The sequence below is a fragment of the Palaemon carinicauda genome, chromosome 1, assembly GCF_036898095.1.
Source record: "Palaemon carinicauda isolate YSFRI2023 chromosome 1, ASM3689809v2, whole genome shotgun sequence".
NCBI lineage: Eukaryota > Metazoa > Arthropoda > Malacostraca > Decapoda > Palaemonidae > Palaemon > Palaemon carinicauda.
In genome coordinates, this window is record NC_090725.1 from 116,898,205 (window position 1) to 116,917,712 (window position 19,508).

At 33.3% G+C, this 19,508-nt stretch overlaps 1 pseudogene; it reads right to left on the reverse strand.

Moving 5' to 3' along the window:
* The window catches only part of LOC137656261 (toll-like receptor 2), a 98,542-nt pseudogene that overhangs the window by 40,650 nt on the left and 38,384 nt on the right, over nt 1-19,508 (reverse strand).

The following is a 19,508-nucleotide window of genomic DNA, read 5'->3' on the forward strand; positions in this document are numbered from 1 at the left end:
TACACAACATAGCCAGAGAAGAAAAAAATAAAAATATACCTAGTGTTAGGGTTTTGAATGCAGGCAAATGTTTAATAGCTAATTTATTCAAAAGGAGAGAGGTGGATGATTTGACACTTGAAGAGTAGGAATGGCAATAACTGATTATGCTAGGGACAACTGAGAGGTCTAGAGATAGGGAAGGGTTACCCCATGTAGTGTCAGGAAGACTGTTGGTAGGTCAAAGGGCACATTTGCGTTAGGCTTAGGATTGAATGCGTTATGGTAGTATACTGGAAATGTTTTTGACTAAAACGCAAGTTGGGATTTTGAGCACGATACTCTCAGCAACCTCACTGTCCTTGTGAAAAAAGGATAAGACGCTTAGGAAGCCCATAGATCTGCCTTTAATAAACTGTGGCAAAAAAATTAAGAGTGAAAGATAATCTTTTTGAAAAGTCTGCCTCTCTGCCTGACTGGTTTGGGAGAATCTGAAAGAATGGCTGTGCTAAGAAATTTTAATGTAAAGGTAGGTGAAAGGAAAAGAAATGGATTTTTATAGTTTTATTGGGTAGAGATAAAGAATATTTTGGGAGTGAATTTAGAAAAAAAGGTTTGATTTCTGGAAATATGTGGTTTCAAAAGAAAAACCTTATTTTGCTACCGTGTATCTATCTATAGTCAATTTTTTTAGCGTGGCAGATTTGCACCGACTTGCAGCGGTGCCCTTTTAGCTCGGTGAAGTTTCCTGGTCGCTGATTGGTTGGACAAGATAATTCTAACCAATCAGCGACTAGGAAACTTTTCCGAGCTAAAAGGGCACCGCTGCGAGTCAGTGCAAATGCGCCTCATTAAAATGATTGACTATAGTCTATCAGTAGATCGATCTAAAACAATATATTAATCTAACATTCTTAAGTTTTATACTCGATTTACTTTCCTTTATTGATTTTTCATGAGGGAAAACGAATAAAAGAGATCTGCAAACAATTATAGATACTCACAAGATTCACCATCTATTGTATACTCCTGACGAGTACTGGTCTTCGAGAGGTCTAGAGCCGATGATGAATAAGGACCGCCTTTGGATCTGAAGAAGTGGTGTAAATAAAAATATTATAAAAATACTCATTTTCAGTAATTTAAAACATTCATGATATTATGATAATGATGAAAAAGGAGGAACTTACGTAATCTATCTTACTTTTGTGAAAAAATAAAGAATACCATATGCATTTATCAATTTGAAAAGATAAATTTCTAAAATTTTCTGGAAAAATATAAAAAAAAACCCTACTGCAAAAACACCATGAGCAGAGACGTTTTCGTCAAATCATCCTTTGCCTCATCTAGAAAAAAAAAATAGAAAAACTATGACAAACCACTGATTGCAAATAAAGGCGTGATAAAAATGGTTTACATATAAAGAAGTGAAAGTTTTGTTCCAAACTCACTCGTGACTTCTTTATACTTCCAAATATTACCTGATTCAAACGGGAAAATAAAGAACTGTGTCCCTCTCCAACAATGGATTGGACTAGATTCCGGAATTTTGGCAATGGAACCTTGGATAATGATATTTTTGCTGACTTCCATCAGAATCTAATTTCTTGTAAATCTTATTGCTTAGACCCATTTGTTCTTAAAAGGACATGTAAGTATAAAAGGATATAAAAGAAGTTAAGTAAATCTGTCCTTTGGTGTGTGTCCCATGTACTTAGCTGAGATTACAGAATATGAAACGACAGGGATGGATAAAAATGCTTTTCAGTCTGGAAAAAAACAGCTGACAATGCAAATAGATGATATACTTATTGATAGAATTATGAATGACTTGAAAGAACAAAACTGGCCACCCAAGCCAGATACAATAATTGCGAAACATATCAATCCAACAGTTTGTCTTGCAGAGTTTTTAAAGTTGCTCCTTGGTGGCCAGCAGAAATTAGAATCCAATCAGAGTAACAGACTTTCATGGCCAATAGAAAACGCGGAGTGGTGCAGGGGCAACAAATCATGTGAATGGGATTATCCTGCTCCCTAAAGCCTCATTTTGTACATCAGCCCCAATACCAGTCACAAACAGGGGATATAAATGGCATAGCATACAGGCTAATTTGAAATCTCCTCTCTTGTCTTTTAACGAGGAGAAACTATCCTCCTCAAATGGTTGCATAAACTACTTGTGTACTATATGAGGATGTTGTTAGCAGTTTTGTTTACATAATATCCTTTGTATACTAGCTTGCCTTCATGACTCATCACATCAGAGAATTAGTTCCTGGACTAGATTCAACACCTAGACAAGGGATGCAAACCACATTCACGGTGGACAAAATTGGCTATATGCCTAACATAAATGCCCCACCAACAGAGATCTCTGCTGCAAATGAAATTCCTTCTTAGGCACTATTAATTGAACAAACTATCCCTTCAATATATTGCTGGTGCTGCAGATCATGGTAAGCCAACAGAAGTAGTGTGAAAATTTTCATCGAGTATTGAAACTATCCCAATGATGGAAAATTTCATGTTATATCTAACCTGCTCTCAATTATTGGCAAGTTATCTTGTGAAACTAGGCTACGGGATTTAGCTGTCGAGGCAGGAATAAGATCATAAGGATTGATTTATATAGTATTAGATGGTAAACAATACAACATAGGAGTAAGACTTCAGAAGCTGGTTTACAATCGATAGATTATTAGATATTATCTGCCATCCTAACAGCAAAGGTCCTTGAAGACAAGCTGGTCTACGAATCTTTCATGAGGTTTGCTTGGTCAGGATTCTTAGAATGGTTGGTAGAGATCAAACACAAATAAGAAATTCATGTGCATCTAACTATGTTTTGTACCTGGATAATATGTTGAAAATTTTCTCATTTTTTTCAGTATCTATTGGGATGAACTGAAATACAACAGAGAACAGTTGACTGGACTCTGGAGGCTCTATTTAGATTTAATAGAAATTATGCTTGGCTTAATAGCGGAAGATCAAGAAGGTGATTGGCTTGTATGATGCTTTGCTGCTGATAAAAACAACTGTGAGAGAGAAATCTCAGTGTACATCTTGCAGTTGGCATCTTTAGAGAGCAAGTAACCCGAGTTTCACAGATATTTTCTTGGAGAAGGTTTTTCAGTTCAGCCAAGTAATTCAAATCTGTCTGGCTGAACTCCAATAGGGCAGACCCTGGAAGAGACAGTTAACCAAGGCAGCCAGTCCAGTGGTCGAACGAAAATTTTCAGCTTGAAGCCAAATGCCTTAAGAAGACAGAGACTTGATTGATCCACAGAAGCCAAGGTTTGGTCAACCAGACCTTCAAGAGTAAAATCAAAGTATATCCCGAGTAATTGTAAAATATTTTGTGAGTAAAAGCAAAGTATTCCTTATACGAAAGGCAAACATTTAATCCTATACTTAAGAAAATGACAATAGAGCAGTGCATTGCATAATTCATTGAAATTAGATTTTGGACCAACGAATTTCCAAGACAAATATTGTTAGCATTGATAAATGATCAAATATTCTAAAAAGGATAGAAACAATATAAAGTAAGAATTGACAAATTGCAAATAAAATTTCTTCGAAAATTCTATCAAATATAATTTTGGATAAAAATACATTTTGTAAGTAATAAATTACTGATAACCTTACAGATCTAGCAATGAAAAAATCAAATAGATTTTAAAATGAATAGGTTTGATGAATTAGCAACCACTGAGCGAAGATCAGTAGAATTTAAAATAAGTTTGATGAATTGGCAACCACTGAGCGAAGATCAGTAGAATTTAAAAAGAATAATTTCAATGAATTAGCAACCACTGTGTGGAAATAAGTCGATTTTAAAATGAATGAGTTTGATGAATTAGCAACCACTGAGCGAAGATCAGTAGAATTTAAAATGAATAAGCTCAATGAATTAGCAACCACTGTGTGGAAATAAGTCGATTTTAAAATGAATGAGTTTAATGAATTAGCAACCACTGAGTGAAGATAAGTAGATTTTAAAATTAATGAGTTTGGTGAATTAGCAACCACTGAATGAAGATTGAAGATAAGTAGATTTTATAATGCATAAGTTTAATGAATTAGCAACCACTGAGTGAAGATAAAGTAGGTTTTAAAATGAATAAGTTTGATGAATTAGCAACCACTGTGTGAAGATCAGTAGAATTTAAAATGATAAGTTTGATGGATTAGCAGCCACTGAGGGAAGATAAAGTAGATTTCAAAATGAATAAGTATTATGAATTAGCAACCACTGAGTGAAGATAGGTAGTTTTTAAAATGAATAAGTGTGATGAATTAGCAACAATTGAGTGAAGATAAGTAGAGTTTGAAATGAATAAGTTTGATGATTTAGCAACCACTGTGTGAAGATCAGTAGAATTTAAAATGAATAAGTTTGATGAATTAGTAACCACTGTGTGAAGATCAGTAGAATTTAAAATGAATAAGTTTGATGAATTAGCAACCACTGAGTGGAGATAAGTAGATTTTAAAATGAATAAGTTTAATGAATTAGCAACCACTGTGTGAATATCAGTAGAATTTAAAATGAATAAGATTGATGAATTAGCAACCACTGTGTGAAGATCAGTAGAATTTAAAATGAATAAGATTGATGAATTAGCAACCACTGTGTGAAGATCAGTAGAATTTAAAATGAATAAGTTTGATGAATTAGTAACCACTGTGTGAAGATAAGTAGAATTTAAAATGAATAAGTTTGATGAATTAGCAACCACTGTGTGAAGATCAGTAGAATTTAAAATAAATAAGTTTGATGAATTAGCAACCACTGAGTGGAGATAAGTAGATTTTAAAATGAATAAGTTTAATGAATTAGCAACCACTGTGTGAATATCAGTAGAATTTAAAATGAATAAGATTGATGAATTAGCAACCACTGTGTGAATATCAGTAGAATTTAAAATGAATAAGATTGATGAATTAGCAACCACTGTGTGAAGATCAGTAGAATTTAAAATGAATAAGTTTGATGAATTAGCAACCACTGAGTGAAGATAAGTAGAATTTAAAATGAATAAGTTTGATGAATTAGCAACCACTGTGTGAAGATCAGTAGACTTTAAAATGAATATGTTTAATGAATTAGCATACACTGAGTGAAGATAAGTAGATTTTGAAATGAAAAGGTTTGATGAATTAGCAACCACTGAGTAAAGATAAGTAGAATTTAAAATGAATAAGTTTGATGAATTAGCAACCACTGTGTGAAGATCAGTAGACTTTAAAATGAATATGTTTAATGAATTAGCATCCACTGAGTGAAGATAAGTAGATTTTGAAATGAAAAGGTTTGATGAATTAGCAACCACTGAGTGGAAATAAGTCGATATTAAAATGAATGAGTTTAAGGAATTAGCAACCACTGAGTGAAGATAAGTAGATTTCAAAATGAATAAGTATAATGAATTAGCAACCACTGAGTAAAGATAAGTAGCTTTTAAAATGAATAAGTTTGATGAATTAACAACACTGAGTGAAGATAAGTAGATCTTAAAATGAATAAGTATGACGAATTAGCAACCACTAAGACTAAGTGAATATCAGTAGAATTTAAAATTAATACGTTTAATGAATTAGCATCCACTGAGTGAAGATGAGTAGATTTTAAAATGAATATGTTTGATGAGTTAGCAAGCACAGAGTGAACATAAGTAGATTTTAAAATGAATAAGTTTGATGAATTAGTAACCACTGAGTGAAGATAAATAGATTTTAAAATGAATAATTTTGATGAATTAACAACCACTGAGTGAAGACATAAAAAAATGCTTAGAGAGAGAGAGAGAGAGAGAGAGAGAGAGAGAGAGAGAGAGAGAGAGAGAGAGAGAGAGAGAGAGAGAGAGAGAGAGAGAGAAGAAACACGTGTCAATTGTTACAACCATGAATATCACCATACATAAAAAAAAAAAAATTAGAAAACAACTATAACTAGAGGGACACTTGGCAGAGAGCAGACCCTGCTGAGACAACTTATTTCTTGACCCTTTTCTCAACCTTGACCTTGACTATTGACCTTAACATGTATTATATGGCGTGGATGTCCATACGCTAAAATATGAGCCAAGTTTGAAATCTCTGTGAAAACGATGTCCAAACTTATAGCTGGTTACGGGAATTGGACATTTTGCTTGATTGTGACCTTGACCTTTGACCTTCACCTTGCAAAAATTATTAATTTCAAGCTTATTACATAACAGGTAATCCCTGCAAGTGTCGTTACTCTACGATTAAAATTGCAGCCAGGAAGCTGTTCACAAACAAACACACAAACAGGGGTGTAAACATAACCCTCTTCCAACTTCGTTCGTGTGGGGGGGGGGGGGGGGGGCAATTATGTAATAAAAACAAAAGCATAAGTAAGAGAAGTAGCAAATTAGAATAGAGGTATGGTGTTGAAGGAAAAATATTAGTAATATGTCTCCGATGAGAGATGATGAACATAATGCTATTATACCCAAAACAGAATATTTATGCCAATATTTAGCAAATAAAAAAAAAGAAGAAAAAAAAAAGGTAATATTTAACAAGGCATTTGAATATATCAGGATCAAATCCCAGTTTTCAGTTAATCAAAACTACTCTCTAAAATGTTCTTTTTTCCCTTATAGAAATTTTCTTAATGAAATTTGTTTCAATATGTATTCAACACTCATGTTTGGTTAAACAGTCAATCTAAAAGGGTTAACTTACCTCTGAATTAAAGCAGATTGTTCTTTCTGGCAGGAAGGACAAGTAGCCTTATCATCACACACTAAAAAGATACACATTAAAATGTAATTAATATTCATTAAACATTCTAAAGAGCGAGATATAATTCAAATCAGCATCATACAATCTTTTGTTTACATGAATAACATTCTCTTAGAATTGATTTAGTGGAGTTTTAACGTTGGTTAAGGATGATGCTGTAGTAAGTGAGCTAAATTGTTGCAGAGGGAGCTCATCATAAGAAATTTCAGGTTATATTCACTGTTGTTCAACGAGCTTGTAATACGAAACCTCTGGTCACATTAGTTGTTGAAGAGTGAGCTTGTAATATGAAATCTCAGCTCATATTAATTGTTGGAGAATGAGCTTGTAATACGAAACTTCTGGTCACATTAATTGTTGCAAAGGGAGCTTGTAATACTAAACCTCAGGTCACATTAATTGTTGCAGAGTGAGCTTGTAATATGAAATCTGAGGTCATATTAATTGTGGGAGAGTGAGCTTCTAATGGAAATCCTCTGGTCATATTAATTGTTGGAGAGGGAGCTCATCATAAGAAATTTCAGGTTATATTCACTGTTATTCAGTGAGCTTGTAATACGAAACCTCTGGTCACATTAATTGTTGCAAGGGGAGCTTGTATAATGAAATCTCAGGTCATATTAATTGTGGGAAAGTGAGCTTCTAATGGAAATCTTCTGGTCATATTAATTGTTGCAAAAGGAGCTCGTAATATGAAATCTCTGGTCATATTAATTGTTGGAGAGTAAGCTTGTGATACGAAACTTCTGGTCACATTGATTGTTGCAGAGAGAGCTTGTAATATGAAATCTCGGGTCATATTAATTGTTGGAGAGTGAGACTGTAATACGAAACCTCTGGTCACATTAATTGTTGCAAGGGGAGCTTGTAATATGAAATCTCAGGTCATATTAATTGTGGGAAAGTGAGCTTCTAATGGAAATCTTCTGGTCATATTAATTGTTGCAAAAGGAGCTCGTAATATGAAATCTCTGGTCATATTAATTGTTGGAGAGTAAGCTTGTGATACGAAACTTCTGGTCACATTGATTGTTGCAGAGAGAGCTTGTAATATGAAATCTCGGGTCATATTAATTGTTGGAGAGTGAGCTTGTAATACGAAACTTTGGTCACATTAATTGTTGCAAAGGGAGCTTGTAATACTAAACCTCTGGTCACATTAATTGTTGCAGAGTGAGCTTGTAATATGAAATCTGAGGTCATATTAATTGTGGGAGAGTGAGCTTCTAATGGAAATCCTCTGGTCATATTAATTGTTGGAGAGGGAGTTTGTAATAATAAAAAAAAAATTTCCACTCATGATAATTGCTGCAAAATGAGCTCGTAATGAGAAACCTCTGGTCATATTAATTGTTGTAGAGAGAGATTGTAATAAAAAATCTCCAGTCATATTAATAGTGTGATAATAAAATTCAGGTCATATTCATTGTTGTAGAGTGAAATTTTAATACGAAATCTCTGGTAATATTAATTGGTGTAGAGTGAGCTTGTAATAAGAAAATCTCAGTGCATAGTAAATGTAACTTGTGATATAAATCTAAATTGGTGTAGAATGACCTTGTAATAAGAAATTCCAGGTCAGATTATCGGATTATATTAAGTTTTAAGCCTTTTCAATGCTATCACAGGAGTTTCAATGCTGGAAGACCTGTTCATAAGACCTACCGTGCGATGAGAAAGCAGTTCCAACATCAACTCTAATGGAAACTTTGCCCTGTTCGCGATAAGTATGGAAGAGCTCTCCCAGTCGCCGTGCCGAGGTCAGTCCTGGAATGAATGATTGAATGAATGAATGAATGAATGAAGGATTTGAAGTTTTCTGGCATCCTGACATCGAAAGTCATTGACGCCGATATCGTTTATTATAAATAATGATTAAACGAATATTCAACTTGAGAAATACAGTCCACTTATATTATTAAGGTAAGATAACAACGAATCACTCTCCTTGTATCGAAATATTTCCATTTTGGAGAGAGAGAGAGAGAGAGAGAGAGAGAGAGAGAGAGAGAGAGAGAGAGAGAGAGAGAGAGAGAGCCTTACCTTATTTGCCTTATTTTTTTGTTTGGGTTCCCCCAGGTCCCTCAGTGTGAGGCACCTCGTATATCCACCAGAGAGTTGCTAATGCATCTTCCGGTGTATTTTGCATCTTCCAGTCTTGGATGGTCTGGGATGCATCTTAGGTTTTTATCGAGCTTATTCCTAAACACATCTACGCTCACTCCTGATATGTTTCTTAGATGAGCTGGCAGCACATTAAATAGTCGCTGCATTATCGATGCTGGTGCGTAGTGGATTAATGTCCTGTGCGCCTTTTTTAGTTTACCTGGTATATTTTTTGGCACTATTAATCTACCTCGGCTTGCTCTTTCTGATATTTTTAGCTCCATGATGTTTTCAGTAATTCCTTCTATTTGCTTCCATGCTTGTATTATCATGTAGCGTTCTTTTCTCCTTTCTAGACTGTATAGTTTTAAAAATTTCAGTCTTTCCCAGTAGCCAAGGTCCTTAACTTCTTCTATTCTAGCAGTATAGGAGCTTTGTACACTCTCTATTTGCACAATATCCTTTTGGTAGTGTGGGTACCATATCACATTGCAGTACTCGAGTGTACTACGTACATAAGTTTTGTAAAGCATAATCATGTGTTCAGCTTTCCTTGTTTTAAAGTGTCTGAATAACATTCCCATTTTTACTTTACATTTAGCCAACAGTGTTGCTATTTGGTCGTTGCATAACATATTCCTATTTAACATTACACCAAGGTCTTTAATTGCTTCCTTGTTTGTGATTGTCTCATTATTAGGTCCCTTGTATGCATATACCATTCCTTCTCTGTTTCCATAATTTATTGATTCGAATTTATCGGAGTTAAATACCATCCTATTTATCCCCGCCCAATCATATATTTTGTTTAGATCTCTTTGTAGTGAGTTCCTATCTTCATCACAAGTAATTTCTCTACTTATTCTTGTGTCATCGGCGAAACTTCTCACTACGGAGTTTTCAACATCACAGTCTATGTCTGAGATCATAATAACAAACAGCAGTGCAGCTAATACCGTACCTTGCGGCACACCAGATATTACCTGGGCTTCATCTGATTTCTCGTCATTTGCAACCACTATCTGTTTTCTGTTTTGCAGGAATTCTTTTACCCTTTTTCCTATCTTTTCCACAATATTATGCTTTCTCATTTTTTTCTCCAATATGCTATGGTCTACCTTGTCAAAGGCTTTTGCAAAATCTAGATAGATCACATCTGAGTCTTTTTCATTTATCATATTTTTGTATATGTTTTCATAGTGTGCTATCAGTTGGGTCTGTGTACTTTTTCCAGGCACGAAACCGTGTTGACCCATATTAAACAAATTATTTTTAACCAAATGGTTCATTATTTTCTTTTTTATTACCCTCTCATACACTTTCATAATATGTGATGTTAGACTAACAGGTCTATAATTGCTTGCCTCTAGTCTTGATCCACTTTTGAAGATAGGGGTTATATAAGCTAATTTATGTTTAACATATATCTCGCTCATATCTACACTTTGTCTTAGCAGTATTGCAAGCGGCTTCGCGATAGTGTTTGCAGTTTTTTTTAACAAAATCGCTGGAACTCCATCTGGTCTGGCTGCCGATCCATTTTTAATTTCGTTTATAGCCGTGACAATATCTGCTTCATTAATATCTATATCCGTTAGATATTCAACATTTTCTTCTCTCATTTCTGTTTCGTTATTCTCATTCGCAATTCTTGGTGTGAACTCACTCTTATATTTTTCTGCTAATATGTTGCATATTTCCTTTTTTTCATTCGTTAGCCGTCCTTCAATTCTTAGAGGGCCTATTTCTAATCTCCCTTTATTCATCTTTTTTGCATACGAGTAAAGTACTTTGGGGTTTCTTTTTATATTTTGAAGTGTCCTTTCTTCTAAGTCCCTTTTTTCATTTTCTTTCGACTGTATAATCTTTTGTTCTGCATTTTCTATCTTACATTTTATTTCCCTCATTTTCCACACATTTTTTTCTTTTGCAAGATTTTTCTTCCACTTTCTAATTTTCTGAAATAAGATCCTTCTGTCTCTTGGTATGCACATCTTTTGTTTATTGTTTGTTTTCGGTACATATTTTTCAACAATTTTCTCCAGTATTTTGTACAGTATGTCCGTATTTACCTGTATATTATCACTAACAAATACATTTTTCCATTCTTTATTCAGTTCTTCATTTATTTCTGACCATTTTATATTCTTACTGTAAAAATTATATTTTCCATATCCTTCCCAAAGTTTTGTGCTTTTATTAATTCTGCGATCACTTGCTTTGGAATGGACTATCAATTCTATGACATTGTGGTCTGAAATTCCCGTGTTATACACTATTATTTCTTTAACATAATTCACTTCATTCACAAATACTAGATCTAGGACATTTTCCTTTCTTGTTGGAATGTGGTTTATTTGTTGCATATTATGTTCTAATAGCATATCTTGAAGCTTTTCAAATTGCCTCTTATCTTCTGCGCTACTATTACTATCTTTTTTTATATGTATACATACAACCACTTTCTTCTATCCGTTCTTTCCAATCCACGAAAGGAAAGTTAAAATCTCCGGATAGGAGTATATTCCAATCTTTATAGTTTCTACATATATCATCTATTTTTTCTATTATTATGTCAAACTCCTTAGTGTTTGGGGGTCTGTAAACTACAATATTCACTAGTTTTTCAAATTTAAATTCTACCGCAATCAATTCACATTCTGTGTTGCTGTATTTTTCACAGACTTTTCCTTGATTTATGTCTCTTCCATATATTGCGGTTCCCCCTTGATTCCTATTTTTTCTGTCTGATCTATAAGTTTGGAAACCCTTTATCTGGTCATCACTGCCAGTCTCTTGGGAATACCATGTTTCACTTATATTTAATATATCTATTTTTTCAATTTGGGTTAGTTCTTCTAAGAACTCTATTTTCCTTTTAGAGTTACTCGTGACTAAACCCTGTGCATTCATCACTATTATGGTTTGTGTTTCATCCCCATTATTTAATATTGGTAATAATATGGATTCTCCCATGCTTCCTTCCTGTTCTGATATGATGTTCTTTTCTTCATTTCCCGGAATTCTGCCATTAAAAAATCCAACTTTTCTATTATATTTGCTCTTTCGCCTTCATATTTATTTTTGTGTATACCTGCAAATGTCCCCATATCTGCACCAACCCCTGGCATTATAGATGCATTCTTTGTAGTTGGGCTCTAAATGTGCAGGTTTGGGTTGAAAGGCCTCATATCTTGGGGCTCTTGGTTCATAGCGCAGTATATACACGGCCTGCTTTTTTGTTTCTTTTTTTGTTTCTTTTTTGCTTTCATTTTTCTTTTCAGTTTGCTGAGTTTTCTTACTTTCATTCATGGTTGCAGGATGCATATATCGACATTTTTTGTTGAAACTGCATCCTTTTCCTTCTTTTAGGTTTTTGCATATTTTTGGATGGAGATCTCTGCATTCGTCTCCATATCCGTCTAAATACGCACATTTACCATATATTTCATAATTATGCCATATCTTTGGATGCTTGTAGTAGCATCTTTCGCCAAATCTACAATTCCCTCTTTTCAGCATATTGCAGACTATATCCTTCTTTTCTATTTTTTCTTGTTCTTGCTCTTCCCTAAAATTATATAGGTCCGGGTAGAGTCTCTTGGGTCTATTATTTGTTTCCATCTGGTAATTTATTTCTTCATAAGTATGTTGTTGGATGGCATCATAAGTTATATCAATGATTTCTTCTGCATCCTTACACATATCCTGTTCATTGTTCTCTTCTTCTACTTTTTCTTCTTCTTCTTCTTCTGTTTCTTCTTCTTCCTCTTCTTTATCTTCAACTATTTGCAGATTTATTCTCGACTTAATTATATTTTCTATCCAGACTAAGCATGTTGAGCAGAATACCTTTGTGTCTTTATTTTTTATTTTTTGCTGTATTTCAGCACATGTGGGGTGTGTTGGAACATGACAGGCATCATATTTTCTAATCAATTGTTGAGGATTATTAATGGAATACCATATCTTACATGTATTACACCATTTTGGCATTCTTTTTCCCATTGCATCAATCAGCATATTCACCATATTGGACTTTTTATTGTTCTTTGATGGAATGTGTTGATTGATGTAGACTTTCTTTATAAGTCTCTTTATCACTTGGATCTTCTTTGGAATTTCTTCTATTATTTTGCTGATGTTTTCCGCAGATTTGCTCCAGTTTATTGGATCATATTGTTTCAATATGTCTGCGAATATTTTTCCGACACACTGGTTGACGTTACTAGTGACCTCTGTTATCAGACGGTCGAGCTCCTGTTTCGCCAACTCATGGAATTTACTTTTGCTGAGTCCAGCGATGTCTCTCCAAGCCTTGCCCGTGTTGTACATAGCCATCTTGATTAGATTTTTAGTAATTCACAAGATAACTATTCTATGCCGACGTTTTATCCCACTTCTCTGACCTCAAACTAATCACTGACTATTCACGAAAACTTGTAGCTATATTGCACTCGATAGCCTTTTGTTATCCGCGTTAAATCAGGATATTTATAGGGTTGCAAAAGTGTAATCACTCACCGGCACACAGATACAAAACTGAGAGAGAGAGAGAGAGAGAGAGAGAGAGAGAGAGAGAGAGAGAGAGAGAGAGAGAGAGAGAGAGAGAGAGAGAGAGAGAGAGAGAGAAGCGTTTGGTGTGATTTAAGGCTTTTAATATTTGAGAGAAATTTATAATGAGCATATATTTATCTGCCATTAAGAGAGAGAGAGAGAGAGAGAGAGAGAGAGAGAGAGAGAGAGAGAGAGAGAGAGAGAGAGAGAGAGAGAGAGAGAGAGAGAAAAAAGTTCTTACTCTCCTTCCGCCGTATTTCTTCGTATCTCTCCAAGAGTTCATTGATGTCATTCAAGGACTCTTGCAAACTATCAGGTTGAAGGTCACTATTCTGAGGTAGGTCTTGAGGCGGTAAAAATCGGCAGATCTGTTCGATATAATCCCTGTAATGAAAGGAAAAGCTTAGCTGAAAGTAATATGAATTAAGTATATTCTTTATACATAAAAAAAAGATTACTGCAGCTGTTTCGGATTATTTGAAATTTTTACAGTATTATTATTATTATTATTATTATTATTATTATTATTATTATTATTATTGTTGTTATCATTAGTGTTATTTTTTATAATTATTATTATTATTAATACTATTATTATTATTATTATTATTATTATTATTATTATTATTATTATCATTATTATTTTTATTTTTGTCGTTGTTGTTGTTGTTTTTTCTGTTGTTGTTGTTGTTTCATAATCATTAGTATTATTATTATTAATATTATTATTATTATTATTAGTAGTAGTAGTAGTAGTAGTAGTATTAATAATATGCGAGAAATATTTAGCGAAAGGTAAGGAGGTGTATGTTGCGTTTATGGATCTGGAGAAAGCGTATGATGGAGTTGATAGGGAAGTAATTTGGAATGTGATGTGGTTATATGGAGTTGATGGAAGGTTGTTGCAAGCAGTGAAAAGTTTCTACAAAGGTAGTAAAGCATGTGTTCTGATAGGAAATGAAGTGAGCGATTGGTTTTCGGTGAGAGTGGGGCTGAGACAGGGACGTGTGATGTCGCCGTGGTTGTTTAACTTGTATGTTGATGTAGTGGTGAGAGAGGTGAATGCTCAAGTGCTTGGACGAGGATTGAAACTGGTGGACTAGAATGACCATGAAAGGGAGGTAAACTAGTTGTTGTTTGCAGATGATACTGTACTGGTTGCAGACGCGGAAGAGAAGCTTGGCCGATTAGTGACAGAATTTGGAAGGGTGTGTGAGAGAAGGAAGTTGAGAGTTAATATGGGTAAGAGTAAGATTATGAGATGTACGAGAAGGGAATGTGGTTATTATATGACATGCACACATATCTATGTCTGTGTTTAAATGTTTAAATAAGCAAATATGTATATATATATATATATATATATATATATATATATATATATATATATATATATATATATATATATATATATATAATAACTTATAACTTAAATATATGGTACAAAGTCTATGGCGCTACTTAAGACTAGAGAACAATGGTTTGATTTGGAGTTTACGTCTTCTAGAAGAGCTGCATACCATAGCTAGAGAGTCTATTCTACCCTTAACAAGAGGAAAGTGGCCAATGAAAAATTATAGTTCAGCAACCCCTTGGCGGAAGAAGAATTATTTGGTAATCTTAGTTCCTTGGGGGAAGTGTGTGTTTGTGTGTAAAATTATATAAAATTGTGTAATTTTCGGCGGGTTTGTAAGTCTACGTTCATAATCCCTATATGTGTAATTGTATTGTTACCAGTTAATCATGAACTTACCGATCTGTCAGCTTTATATGTGTTCGAAGACAAACGATATTATATAGATCCCGGTTGAGTTTTTTTGGCAGCGTCTCATCTACCAAGGCCAAAACCTGAGAAAAAAATAATAAATGGATGATTCAAGTCTGCAGATTAATTCAGACCATGATCATTTCCCTATTTCCATTTTAGGGTAAGATAAGATAAATCAGTGACTGACCTTGAAATCTGGGTTAACAAATTCTTCGTGGCAGCCTCTTCGAATTTCGTGCAGGCCCCACCTATTGGAAGGAAGGGATAAAATTACTCTTAAGAACTTAATGACCTTGGACCCATTCGTACAAATTTTCTTTTAACCTTAGATGGAAGTCTCGTAAGATTGGATAATTCTCTATTTATCAATGTATCTGTGTGCCTTTATATGATAAACTTTAAAATAACAAGAGGAAGAAAATGTATATAGAATAGTGTGCCCGAGTGTACCCTCAAGTAATAGAACTCTACCCAAGACAGTGGAAGACCATGGTACATAGGCTATGGCACTACCACATGGTTTGATTTTGAAGTGTTCTTCGCCTAGAAGAGCTGCTTACCAAAGCTAAAGAGTCTCTTCTACCCTTACCACAAGGAAAGTAGCCACTAAAAAACTACAGTGCATTAGTCAGGTGTGAGAATAGAGGAGAATCTATAAAGAATAAGCCAGAAAATTCAGTGTAAGGAAAAATTGGTTGAGTCCATTCCTGGTATTTTTTCGACTTAGGCATGGGTTCAAATCATTACCCCTTGCTTAACCTGAAACATTAATCATAAAATAGTCTCCAGTAGATATATATATATTTAAGATTTTAATTCGATATAAAGTCCCATTAGTGGTCGATATTTACATGGATGGATAAAAATAACTAAAAATACCATTCATTTTGTAAACAAATTAGAATATACAGATGAATGTTCATCTATAATTAATCAAGTATTATTATCAAATACATACCTGCTGCTAACCAGGTTCTGGGTTCCAAAAATCATCATTCGCGAGGAATTCTGAACAGCTCTTTCGACGTTGTCTGTGTGTTGACAGCGTATAATTTTGTCACATAAGTCATGCAATATTTTTAAGGAACTGAAAGCCTTGATGTAATAAGAAAATATTAAAGAAAAACATTATTTACCAACCATCTACTATTGAGATTGAGCAAGAGAGGTAATACTTTTATAGAAAACTGGTTTTCAAATAAATTAAAAAGTACAAATTGTCAAATACCCCTCCTTAGATATTTGAATTTTAACTCCACATTATTTGTTCACAAAATTCTTCTGATTTCAGTATTACCAAATAAAGTTTCAACGATGATATCTTAGAACTTTATCTTCTCTGGATTGGTACACAGAAAGAATAAGATATTTAATAAATGGTATATCAGGAGTAAATGATCATTAGCAAAAAATGTCTCTCATAAGATATATCTTTAGAGTATGGTACAGCTATTTTAGTTAAGGGGATTAAATAACTTAATGGAGTTTTAAGAAAAGATTAATCTTTCAATGTTATGAAGACGACTGCAACTTCATCCATATGTTCTAGTAATAAGAAAAGATTACTCTGTCGATGTTATGAAGACGACTGCAACTTCATCCATATGTTCTATGTATAAGAAAAGATTACTCTGTCGATGTTATGAAGACGACTGCAACTTCATCCATTTGCTCTATGTATAACAATTTAAGATGACAATTTTTACCAACGATAAACATATCTGGCACTTCAGGGAATACAATCAGGATGGATGAATTGGAAAAAAGTGCGTGGAGTACTATGGGACACGAAAATAGGGGTTAAGTTGAAAGGTAAAGTACACAGAACAGTTGTGAGACCGGCAATGATGTATGGAGCGGAGACCTGGGCAATGAAGAAGACAGAGGAGAAGAAACTGGATGTGGCAGAGATGAGAATATTAAGATGGATGTGTGGGGTGACAAGAAGAGATAATATCCGGAATGAGGTAATTAGGGGTACCACAGGAGTTAGAGAATTATCACATAAGATCCAAGAAAGTAGACTGAGGTGGAATGGTCATGTCAAGAGAAGAGATGGACAGTATATTGGGAGGAGAGTGATGGAAATGGAGGTACAGGGAACAAGAAGGAGAGAGAGACCAAAGCGAAGGTGGATGAACTGTATCAAGGATGACCTTCGATCAATTAACCGGTGGTGAATTGTGGGACAGAGGTAGATGGAGAACGCTGGCCAAAAACATCGACCCCACATAGAAGTGGGAAAAGATGCAGATAAAGAAGAAGAAGAAGAAGAAGAAGAAGAAGAAGAAGAAGAAGACTTATGGGAAACTTACGCATAATCCAATCTCCCGGTACGAAAGCATTATCATGCCAAGCAATTGAGTATCCACGTTGAGTAAGGGGAACGATTATCATCTCTCGGACTCGAGTGAAGTCTTCAGACGAGCATACGACGAAACAGTCGTACTTTTTCTGCAAAGTTTGGTAGATAAAAAATGGTTTACACTAACCACAAAAAGGAAGACCATATTATTGTTATATATCCAATGAACTTTTAAATATTTCCAGGCACTATCTCATCTTTCATGTATTAATAGATTTTATATACAGTACGTATACAGTATATACAGTACACACACACACACACACACACACACACACACACATATATATATATATATATATATATATATATATATATATATATATATGCAGAAGAACCACAGGGAAAATGAAAATACGAAATATACGATTAAGTCCTGACTAGTTTCGTGATACTTCTTCAGAGGACTGATTTAGTGAGAGAGGTTTCTTTACAATTTATAGGGAAAGTAAACATACGAACATACATATTGAGAATTAGAGAACAATGACACTCCCTTACCAGCTTCCTGGGCTGAGGTCAGGTATTAACTGGGCTGAGCTCCAACCTCATTTGACAACTGCCAAAAAGGGTGATTTCTGGTGGCAGGTAAATTCTTGTTTTTGACTTTCAGTACAGTTTTTTTTATATGAAAACACGGTAGCCTTATCTATATAAATACATAAGCAAAACTATTTGTATATGTAAAACACATCTACATATAAATATATAAAAAAGACATACATACATATACACAGACAGGCATTCATACACAAACATGCATAATATATACATAGACATATACATACGTGTACACATACTGGTATACATATACTGACACATACATAGACTTACATATAAATTCTTTTTTACATATGATTAACATGTATACATATACATATATATACACATACATACATATGCATACATACACACACACACACACACACACATATATATATATATATATATATATATATATATATATATATATATATATATATACACATACATATACATACATATACACATATACATATGCATATACATACATATACACACACACACGCACACACACACACATATATATATATATATATATATATATATACATATCCACATACATATATATATATATATATATATATATATATATACACATACATAAACATATATACACATACATACATATACATACATATATATATAAACATACATATATACACACATCCATATATATACACATACATGTACATATATACACATACATACATATATATATATATATATATATATATATATATATATATATATATATATATATATATATACACTTATATACATACAACATTATTACCATAAACATATAATCATGTATATATCAATACTTATATCTAGTATAACACTATATAGTGCCAATGTACTTATGCATACTATATAAAATAATTGTACCCTTTAATGAATGGTAGCTTAGGTCTAAATATTAATTTCACAGCAACGTTAATAATTCACAATACATTCAGTTCTACATTAAGTGGTTAAAGTTTTTTTTATATTCATGATTATATGTTTATGGTAATTATAGTGTATGTATACAAGTGTGTGTATATATATATATATATATATATATATATATGTATATGTATGTATGTGTATATATGTATGTGTATGTATGAGTATATATATATATATACATATATATATATATATATATATATATATATATATATATATATATATGTATAAGTGTATATGTATGTATATGTATATGTATGCGTGTATATGTATATATATATGTATATGTATATGTGTATGTGTATATGCATGTATGTATATGTATATGTATATGTATAAATATGTATATATATATATATATATATATATATATATATATATATATATATATATATATGTGTGTGTGTGTGTGTGTGTATGTACGCATATGTATGTATGTGTATTTATATGTTT